The sequence below is a fragment of the Galleria mellonella genome, unplaced genomic scaffold (genome assembly GCF_026898425.1).
Source record: "Galleria mellonella isolate WM207_F2 unplaced genomic scaffold, CSIRO_AGI_GalMel_v1 utg28, whole genome shotgun sequence".
NCBI lineage: Eukaryota > Metazoa > Arthropoda > Insecta > Lepidoptera > Pyralidae > Galleria > Galleria mellonella.
In genome coordinates this window covers 6,590,959-6,602,819 of record NW_026442064.1, presented here as the reverse complement: position 1 = coordinate 6,602,819, position 11,861 = coordinate 6,590,959, and the positions used below count along the sequence as shown (strand labels likewise).

The 11,861-nt window shown below is 32.9% G+C and overlaps 1 long non-coding RNA gene across 1 annotated transcript; it reads left to right on the top strand.

Moving 5' to 3' along the window:
- Nucleotides 1-741: 741 nt before the first annotated feature.
- On the top strand, nucleotides 742-5,052 carry LOC128200833 (uncharacterized). Its single transcript, XR_008252913.1, has 3 exons — nucleotides 742-1,040; nucleotides 1,479-1,560; nucleotides 2,953-5,052. It is a non-coding gene; the product is annotated as an uncharacterized LOC128200833 (long non-coding RNA).
- The last annotated feature ends 6,809 nt before the right edge of the window (nucleotides 5,053-11,861 follow it).

The following is an 11,861-nucleotide window of genomic DNA, read 5'->3' as shown; positions in this document are numbered from 1 at the left end:
TATCCAAATAAGCTGAATTCTAAGCAAACTTTAGCAAATTTATCTAACCACTTCATCTTAAATACTAATTTAATCGTTTCTAAATAGTTATTATAGTTGTGTGGTATTCATTTATTACTTGACTATTAGGTAGATTAATTTATTTAAAATATCATTATCTGAATAGGCAGGCTTTAAACATTATTACGGTATACTATTCACTTAGCCATCTTACATTTATTTAAATACTACATTAAATACAAATACATTACAAATACATTCTTATTAAAATTTGGCTCCGGCCTCCATGTTGGATCCAGAGTATGTGGTTTATAATATAAAGGTTTTGTGTCAATTTTAGATGTTGCAAAAAATTTTCCCAACATAGTAGACGAAAAGAACAATCAAAAAGTTGATAACGAAATTCGACAAATTAAATTTGATAAAAGTGTGAAGAGATTTGTTAGAATCAGGAGGAAGTAGCACTATCAGCACAATTTTGAGTAAAGACAAATTTTGTTGAGTGATTGAAAAAATCAAGGACGCGAATACCACCACGTACCACGGACGAACTTTAAACCAATTAAAAACAACTAAAAAGGTGTCTTCAAAATTTGTGTATTTAAAGAATGAAGACGAAAATTTAGAGGCAAATATTAATACGAAGAGTAAATATTTTTGTTGATTAAGAAAATTTCATTGAATTCATTGTGTATATTTTTCCATTTCCTTGTAGGCATATTTTTGAAATTTTTGACGGCAAGTTTGGAAATTTTGGCAGTTTTTTTGCCCGGTCTGTGGCAATTTGCTATTAATGAAATGGTCACACTGTACAGTGCTGTCATTTTTATGGCTGTATCTATGGTATCTCATTTTTGCATTCCACCAAAATAAAGCACTCCACTTCTGAAATAAAATGGTCTCTTTACTTTTTTCTAATAATCTTAGCCTATTAAGTCTATATGGACGATATTTTATTTACCAGATCAGACTCTGTTACTCGTGGCAATAAAACTTTTGAATAGTACTTTGAGTAACAGTTAATATTTTAAAGGAGACAAGTATGTATATTTTTAATATACTTTGTTACTTTTTAGGCTTTTATTTTTTAACTAAGAATATTTAATGTTGTGTGTATTCTTTGCTTTGGGCTATTTATAAATTCATAATTTTTGTTCCGACTGAATTTTAATTGTATATTAGACTACACAAACAAAATTAATAAATATATCCTTTTCTATTACATATCTTAAAGCATAATAAACTTCTATATAATTTATGTTGGCTTCTTTTGGTACCATTGGCATCACAGTGGACTTTGTGATGTCTGCGGTGCTGAATGTCTCGCCTATGTTTACCACTTTCTATTAGGTGGACCATCAGTGTTTGCTATTCGAAGAATCACAAAAAGAAACTCAAATTTATTTACAGTTTTTTTTTGTAGTATGTTTGCAGTGTCTTCAATAACACAGCTTTGTAAATTGTACATTTAATTCCAGTGGCTCCCACAGTAATCTTTGATGATGAAAACATTAATCCTGTACCAGAAGAATGTCTCACTTCTGAAGTTTATAAAATAAGGTACAGTAAGACCCCACTTAATGCTGTTTTGGTTTAGTGCTCTTTTGTTTCTACCTGGGGATTCCTGAAATTGTTGCAGCTCTAGGTTTCTAAATATGTACATAACATATCGGAAACAGTGTAGTTGCGTTTCTTGTTTGGTGCTACACAAAAATATTGATAGTAGTGATATCAAAGAAGAGCAAAAATAATTTTTGATGGCATTTGCAGAAAGGAGTTTGACCACTTTAATTGAGATTATGTACCAACTTGTGAAAATAATCAAAATTTTGACAATTCAAAAGCTAGACACGGTGTTGTAGATGCTTCATCCACTTATTAACAACTTCTAACAGCCTTCTAACTTCTAGGAATGTCTTGCTATAAATAAAGGTTACAAACGAAAAAGACGAACTGTGTTTAGAAAAATGTTTTTAAGTGTTAAAATAAAATTGTTTTTTAATCGTGACGTCTGCCAAAATAAACTAATTCATATCTCTCGAGAAAGATAAAATGTAAAAGCATCAAAATTAAATTTTTTCTAAAAATACCTATGCTGTTGTATGATGACTGTTCTGTACCAAAGATTAAAGAACATACTAAAGATTTCTAAGAAAAACTATACAATATAATATTGTAATATCATAATACGTTACTTTGTTATATATTTATACAGTAATATGTTATAGTTATCTGTTAGTATATAGATAGAGTTGGCCATGTGGTTCCGGTATAGAATAGGCCACCCCTTCCTTTCCCATGGGTGTCATAAAAGCCGACTAAAGAGAGCAGGGGATGGGCAAAAGCGTCCCTCTTAAAACATCTCTAAAGCCTGACTGTGGTTGCTAATCCGCCTACCAAGCGTGGCAACTATTGGCGAAACCTCCCCAAGGGGTAGGCTTATGTTCAGCAGTGGACAGTTAAAGGCTGAAGGATTTTAATGGAATTTAAGGTCTGTTAATATTTAAGAAGTAACAGAATCGTTTAATAGTATCAGATGGTGAGATAAACAACAGTTAGCAACTTATAACTAACCAAAAGAACACTAACGGTACACCAAAAAATAAGTAAAGAAATATGAAGGTCCCAACCTGGTTGATCTCCATGGGACGGCGGACCAATATGCCTCTGAATTTACAAATATAATAAATAAAATAATTCGAGTTTATCTCACACTTGTCCGGGTTTTTTTTTTTTTATACAATCTGTATATTTATGAACTCATATTGGTAAATGCTAAAATGTGTAACATATATGCCAATGTAATATATAATTATTGAACGTGTATGACATTACTTTACTGTATTTATATTTATCTAATTTGTTACATAAACGTACGATTATGTAACAAATTAGATGTTGTCGATTGATAATGCAAATAATTACGTATTTGTTTGCACTATTATTTTTCAGTTAACAAAATGCGTTTGACGAAAATATTGCTAAGTTATTAAAAGAGAAAAATTGGCTCACTGCAGTACTAAATCATGTTGCCGGGTTCAGACACCTACAACAATACTGACACGAATGCTTGAATTTCCACCAGAGTGATAATAAAAATTATTTGTATTATTTTTATCCATACTAAGGGTTAGGTTAGTAGGTTTCTTGACAGTCTGCGGGGAAAGCATTTTATGATTTGCAAATGTTTATTCTATTGCTTATGATACTGATATATACTCGTATTATATGCGATACGATGGAGAAGGGATGTTTTGTACGATGTATTGATTGACAGAATTTATAACTGCTGTTTTAAATATATGAATACAAACTTTTTGGAGTTATTTTATAATGTATTCTGTTGGATAGTTTTAAATTTTATACACAATACATCACATCACATTAGAAACCTTTAAAATTATCAGTGTTTCTATACTATATTATGCATGTATTATACATATAAACCTTCCTCTTGAATTACTCTATCTATTAAAAAACCGCTTCAAAATCCGTTGCGTACTTTTAAAGATTTAAGCATACATAGGGACGGACAGACAGCGACTTTGTTTTATACTATGTAGTGATACTAGCATAAGAATAATTTATTAATAGGATACTAGTTTATAATTGTTTATAATAAAAAAATAGCCATAGTATTATATAAAAATATTGTTGAGTAGGTATTCGTATTATCATGCTATGTTACGGAAGCGTTTTCACAATTTCTTAATATTTCTTAAATGGCTTTGGAAAATATTTACAATTTTTTTTTTATAAAGTCAGATCAAATAATCTTAACATAGAGGATTTTGTACAAATTTAATCACAGAACATACATTATTATTACTCCATAAAAATTCTATTATTACTCATTACAACAATTATAGGTCATATTTTCTCTAAAAAATCTTTTAATAATCTTGATTACATTGTTAATAAATTTTGATGCACAAAGCTGTATCACAAAAAGAAACAAACTTATATACAGCTCACCTATCGTAGAATACTTATTGTCAGCTTCTTTATTGACAGTTTCACAAGTATAAATTGTTCATTTAATTTCAGAAGCTGCCCCCATAGAGTTTGTTAGACAATTTAAACCATAGCAATGTCTACGTTGTGGAATTTGTAAAATAAGGTATTTCAAATTCTTTATTCGATTTTTAATTATATTGTTTGTTTCAATAGAACATAATGACAATATAAACAAAGGAATAGTTGAACCTACAATATCACAGTTTGCTGAAGTCCGTCAGTTTTCACAATTCTTGATTATATTTTTATACTACTAAAGTATTATAGTCTACTAAAGTATTTAGTATATTTTTTATTAATTTAATTACATATTATACAGACTGTAAGGGACATGCTGGCAAAAACTGAAACTGAAATCAGATCATTATTCCGAACTGAAAACCAATGGAAATTCTTATGTAATCTATGATATTTTATCATAATATAAAGAAATAATAATATTTTTAGTGAAATACCAAAAAAAAGCAATGTATTATTCGTATTAAAATTCTACACCGAGATTCACGGAATCAGAGGGCCTACCATGAAATATTTTTCGAAATTTCGGGGACTAACGAAATAGAAATTTGATGTTAAAATTACATAATACATGCCGTTTAAAATTTTAAAAATGTTAAAATATCGTTCCTCTGGACTGTTACGATAGGATTTATGATGAATGAAATGTTAAGCTCCATTTACTGGGTCTATTTCGTAACGAACAAAAACACGAAATTGAGTCCGAAAATTCGAATATCATTTCATGGTAGACCACCAGCTGTTTGAGATCAACGCCACAGACGTACGAAAAATACTGAAGGAGAAGCGGCCATTGTGGGTATTCATCTGAATCACCTGTTTTCGTTATGGCCAACCTGTCCCTTCCACCCTGTAGATTGATTAAGAGATTGATATGTTGAGTATAAGAATAATATAAATAAGTGAATTTTGTTTTATATTGTGTAATAATGTGTTTTTATATAATAGTTATATGTATGTGTTGAATTATATGTGTATTAATTATTACATCGCATAAAAATTTAAATAAAAATATGTGGTTTCATTTCATTCTTTCATCCCAATTTATTGAATCCCAATCTTTAATTATTATATTGTTATTATTATATTGTATATAATACTTGAATTATACATATTGCTGGTCACATAATTAACATAAGAGTGAACTGTATAATAATTTGGTAATAATTTTTACATTAAAAATAATTCCACTGTGTCTGGGAGGCAGTAGGGAGTAAAACAATATCTACCGGACTAGACTGAATAGAAAAAGGAAGTAATATTACCGCCAAGATAACAACTTACCTACCCGTATATTGCCAACACCTAACATTGTATACGGGGGGGGGGGAGGGATTGTTAGTAATGGTGACTGCCAGTCCCATAGCAATAAACCCTGCCATGTCGATCTCCCCGTGGAAATCTCCTCCCCTGGATACTATCGTGTTAAATGCCAGGTGTATCTATCACGATGGGCTACTAACTGGTCTACCTTTTCATTCTCATCTATCATCCATCACTGGTGCTCCGCCAGCGTATACCGTTAGCGCAGGCGGGGTTACCATTCTATTATTATCCACTAAAAACATTGCATACGATCCTTATTGATAACTACTAGCCGAGTTTTGCATGCCTGCCTGCCTAAATAAGGTACGAACGAACCATGAATGAAAAATTTGTCCATGATAATGAAACTATCGATAAAATCGCTTCGGTCAGCGTCCATATGAGAAGGAACAGGACAGCGCATGTTAATGTGGATTAACAATTCTGTCAATAAATTACTTTGTCTAGGGGGGCTGTTTATAATATAAGATGAAAATGGTATCTCTGTGTAAATTATATATTTTTATTATATTATAATATAATAAAAATATATAATTTATTCAAACAAATGTAATAATAAGTATGAATAGTGATTTTTTTATGAATCTACCGCCCAGTTCGGACTGCAATTTCAGCTGAGAAGAACAGGCAAAAATATAGCTGTTGATTTTTTCAAATAAGTCTCTATCACAAACTTCGTATTGATAAAAAGAAAAAAATATATAATTAAAAAGCTACCAAGCTACAATCAATGTGTTCTTGAACAGACCAGTCACTACTTGAAGCACCATGGATGAACCAGTCATCATTGTGTTTAACTATAACCTAGGGAGCCTAACGAACCGGCCAACGACGACGCCGACACCAGCGTGGTGGGCATTCAATAGACCCTTTCATTACAAAATTAAAATGTTAATTTTATAATTAATTTAATAACTTTGTGAATTTTTTCAAATACTATACAGATCAGTTAAATAACAAAAAAATCATCATTTTAAAAGATAAATAATTTAAATTTGTATCTCCTGTCACTGAACAATCTTCAATTTTACTTACTAGTAGAACAACGATGAGCTTTTTTTTTCAAAATTCTTAAGGATGGTTCTTCTTATGCAGTTGGATATCGTTTTCAAACCATAATCGTTTTCAAGTCTATGTCTTTATAAGAAAACTAGTTGACCCCGTAAACGTTGTTTTACCACTTATTGCGAAATATAAAAGTCGCGATTAAAATACAGGGGTTGATCGTAAAACGATGAAAATTTAAAGTAGTATGTATTTTTCAATGCTAAATTATAATAAAATAAAAATAAAAAAAATTGTCAAAAAAATTAAAAAAAAATATTTTGGGGTGGGTCACCGTTATCACTTACGGGTATTAAAAATAGATGTTAGCCGATTCTCAGATCTACCCAATATGCACACAAAATTTCATAAATATCGGTAAAGCCGTTTCGGAGGACTTTGGTAACAAACACCGTGACACGAGAATTTTATATATAAGATACATCAGTTTAATCAGCATTAAAATGTTATTTTTGGATTATATTTATCTATCTCAGTATTTTTTTTTTTTATTTTGTTTAGGACATGAGTTGCGCCTGTTAATTGGTACTTGAGTATCAATTTACATAAATAGTAAATTGTATAACATAAAAATCCAACTTCAATTATGATAAAATCAGTTATTTTGATTTAAAAACTAAACTAGTAAAACGATTTTAATAAAATTTTCATAGGACCAATCTGCAAGTAAGTTTTCAGATAAAGAAAGAATTTCTAAATAATTGACGGAGTTGTGATGTAACAAATATAAAAAAATACAGCTGAATTGAGAACCTGAAAAAAAATTATTCTCAACAAAGTTTTTGAAGTCGGATGAGAATTATTTTGTTATGGGTAAAAATGGAATTGTAACCCGTCTGTGTTAAATTATTATTAAAAATTTAGGTGTGCATAATATCGGTATCGCGGGGAGAGAAGGGACTGTTAGTAATGGGGATTAGTAGCCCCATCGCTAGCAATATACTAATATTAGGTTGATCTCTTCGTGCTTTCCCCTGGAAACCATCGTGATTGATTTATTGTTAGATTCGTCACGGTGGGCTAACTGATCTGCTTCATTCTCACCTATCATCTGTCATTGGTGCTCCGCCAGTGTATACCAATAGCGCAGGCGGGGTTACCATTCCATTACCGACCATTAAAAAAATATCGGTATTATAATAATATCTATATATTGAGTTCCCTTCGACATTAATGGCGGAAAAATGGTTTCTATTTATTTGCAAATCTTGCGTACAGGTCGGATATTCACTTCAATTGGGTTATTCATTTTTATATTGTATATTTCTGGGGTGGCCGACTTAATTAGACCCAAGATCTACTGTTTGCTGACGAAAGCCTGTGCGATCTATCAATTACATACTTCTTAAAATCTCAAATGAAACAGTTCAATACACAATTATGCAATATATTGTGAAATATTTTTTTTTTTTATAAGAGGTAAAACTGAAAATAATTTTTAGTAACTATTTATTTATTTTAATATGAGTATTGCGTCTGAGAATCTTCCGCTAGATTAACAAAATATTATATATTTTGTCTTGCTATGATAGACATTGTATTCAAAATATTCTTATATGTTATCCACCTCTACTATCATCATCATCATATCAGCCTTTAACTGACCACTGCTGAACATAAGATTTCCCCTTGGGGGGGGGGGGGGGTTACCAGCAGTTACCATGGTTTTACAAGGAAACTCTATTTCCAAATGAACGGAGTTGTAAACTTAGCGCTTAACATACATTTTACTACGTAAAGCTTGCTTACGGACGAATCACTGTTTTGATTTATCAAAACCATTCATTATTACGAACTATTTGTACATATGTCGATTTACTGTTATCTGTCCACTTAACACTTAAGTTGGTAACACTATTAACTGTCTGAAACGAATCTAATTGTTTTTTACTATAAACACTGCACTAAAAATCCATTATTAATATATTTGTATATGTAGCGGCGATATAGTCGTCAGGAGCAAAAAGGGAATAAAGACAAAAAATTATAATGAATTATTACAATGTTGTAAAAAACATACACCCACTCGCCAGTTCGGAAATCAATTGCGTTAATTGTTTGAAATTCAAGTCATTCCGAAGTCCGGTGCGGTGCCGGTGGACGCCGATATTGACGCTGCTCGCGCCGCCACGCCGGTGTACGAGCAGCGAGTGGCTACTCAGGTGGGTCTTCAAATAGGGGTGGCGGGGGGCAGACCGCTAGGACGGGAGAGATCCATCTCGGAGGAATCGGCGCGCATTAGGTCGCGGGGGTTGAGCCAGAGACTCGGGCGTTCTGGATATGAGGATGTAGGGTGGTGAGGGAATGACACACATATAGTGGGATAGGCGTCTTGTACGCAGAGCCCGCGGAGATTGGGTATTTTTCCTTTGTTATAACCCGAATACGCGGTTTCGGCGGGGGGTCTTTTTGCGCGGGGATTGAGCGTGAGAGCGAGGGTGAGGAAAAGACAGATGCCTTTCCGCACATTCTCTTGTCGTCGTGCGTCACGCTAGGCGATGACGCCGACGACGACGAGGTGGTAGGTACGGCGCGCTTGGTCGCGCCGGAGAGGGGTCGAGCGGAAATCGGCGAGATGAACGCCGGAGAGGGGGACCGGGGGGTACCCCAAGACGCGGCAATCACAGGTACTCGCCATGGGATCCTGGACGATCTGGTCGACCCTCCGGCGAATGACTGGCTAGAGCGGGGTCCAAGGCCTAATGCTGACGGAGGGATAATCACAGATTTAGAGGGATCAAAGAGATCCCTCTTAAGAATGAGACGAGCGGGGGCGCGGCGAGGGCGTCCCCGCTGCGACATTATGTCGTCGTAAGTAAGGTGAGTGGGGGGGAAACGCTGCGAGGAGGACGGTGAGGGAAGGTATCGACGAGATGCTGATGGAGTGCCAAGGGACAGACGATTTCATCAAAAAATAACTGCCCTTGGCTCGTGGCTCCCGGCTGCGTCTGCGGTCGAAGTAGACGGAGTTTCCGCAGGTTAAAAACGCGGGGCGTGTGCGGAGTTGTAGCGCGGAGTTGCGGCGCGCAACAGGTTGCTATATGTCAAAAGATAAAAACTTAATAGTATGGATAAAAATAATTAATTATTACACCAGTCTAAAGTCAAGCACTCGTGTTATGACTTTTAGTCTGCGGTGAAACAATCATCATCATCATATCAGCCTTTAACCATCCACTGATGAACATAGGCCTCCCCATTGGGGGCTGTTGCCAGTAGATGCCACGCTTGGCAGGCGGATTGACAACCGCAGTTAGGCTTTTGATGATGTTTAAAGAGGAACTCTGCTACCTATCGTAGCAACTACTGGCAAAGCGATCCGGACTCGGTTCACACGGGTAGATAGAATTTTCGAATATATAACTATGTTACTCACGAATAACGTAGCCTTTTTATGTGAAAATCGTTAGAGTAATTTCGTGTTTATGCATTATAATCAACTTTTTCCTCTATAATATTAGTATAACTTAGGCAAATATATAAATGTGAAAAGGAGTTTATTTCTTTGTTACCAATTAGCGCCTAAGTAGGTAGTATAGATAAAAAAAATTAAGCACTTACCGTCTTCTGCACATTCGCGTTTCAATTAAGACTTGGAGGAAGACGCTGTGGCTGACTCCTGGTACAGATCCTAAGAATGTTTTGTATTCACATTTCACAGAATTTTCTATATTATCAGTAATATTTTTTAAGGTTACCCATTACAAACGAATAGAATCTTCCCTCTTTATATTACTTTAGCATTAAAAAAATGATAAGTTTAGGAATTTTAAAAAAGATTATCAATTCTTCTGTATTTTTTTTTTAAACTACAGTACGCAATTACGTCGACAATTCAAAACCATTTTAATAGATTTTACAATTGACGGCAGCTTCTGTATCTATTGCGAGATGGTCAGTTACAAATGTTGTACCAAGGATGAATAGTAAATTATAGAATTAAACCGAAATAGACAACAGACTTAAAACTAAGAATCTATTTAAGCTATAAAACAGAAATTACACAAATACATAATCAACATAATTTGTTGAGTCTCCCGCAACTGTGTTAATATGGGAAACTAAAATTTGTTGGCATTTTGATCCATGTTTGTTTGTTAAAATTATTCATATTTCATATGTTTATTTCTATTCCATAATGCTACAATAGGTAGTGAGTATTATGAATCATGATGGGCGCAGCAAGTAGCAATTGAAGAGATGGTCTTAATGTATGTTTTACATAATTAAAGACTGTGTCCAACAAAAAAACGGACTTCAATTGTAACAAAACCATTTATTTTGATTTAAAAACTAAACTACTGAACCGATTTTGATAAAATTTCTGTGGACTATATGTATATGTATGTATATTTTCAGATAAAAACAATAACTTTCCTAATTGGCTGTGCACTAATAAGTAACAAACATTAAAAATTTAACTGAATTGGGAGCCGTCTGTTTTTGAAGTCGGTTGAAAAACAAATTTGATTCGTTTTATTTTATACAACATCAGTAATAAATTTTATTGTAGTTTATATTTATATAAAATAATATATTAATAATTAGGATACTATAATAATTTTGTATTATTTTTCATAATAATTTAATAAACTATTTATTTTTTTTAATATTATGGTACAGCACTTATTAATTTTATTACAGTTTATCAGAAAAATACTTATTTACGTTGTAATAGAATTTATTTATTAATAGTTTTATAAATTTGTTTTTAATTAATTATTAGAAAATTTCAAAATCACAGAAAACATGTTCTATTAGCATTCAGTTTATATTAATGCGAAACACCTTAAGACTATTTCAATTGTATTAAATGTGTAAAGTTTTGTCAATTTTTATATTTTTTATGGAATTAGGTAGTTAATTATATATTTTTATTGGAATTATAAGAGGGCTAGGCGAATGCGTTGAAAGTCTAAATCGGGGAATATTAACTTGTTTTTGAGTCGTACATAATAATTAGATTTTACACTTTCTTTTTTATTGTATAAGTCAGGATATTTGTGAACAAATTTACAGTTTTTTAGAATATACAGTACATGGAAGAAGTAATATTTTAATTTTTTATAAAGTAAGATTTACAGATATCTGTTTGTTTTTTGTTTGCAAATAATTTTAGCTTTTTTTTGGGGATTAAAATGCTAGACCAGTCAACGCTATTTTCCCAAGCATTAATCCCGTAGCTCAGGCATGAGTAAACGTAAGCATAACCTCATCAAAAACATAAATGTGAAAAGGAGCTAAATTCAATATTACGAATATGCGACGGGGGAAAGGGATTGTTAGTGATGGAGACTGAAAATCCCATTGCTAGCAATATACCCAACCAGGTCAACCTCCTCGCGGTCCTAGAAACTATCATGGTTATTTTGTGATGAATTCATCATGATGGGCTAACTGGCCTGTTTTCATTCTCATCTATCACCCTTCACTGG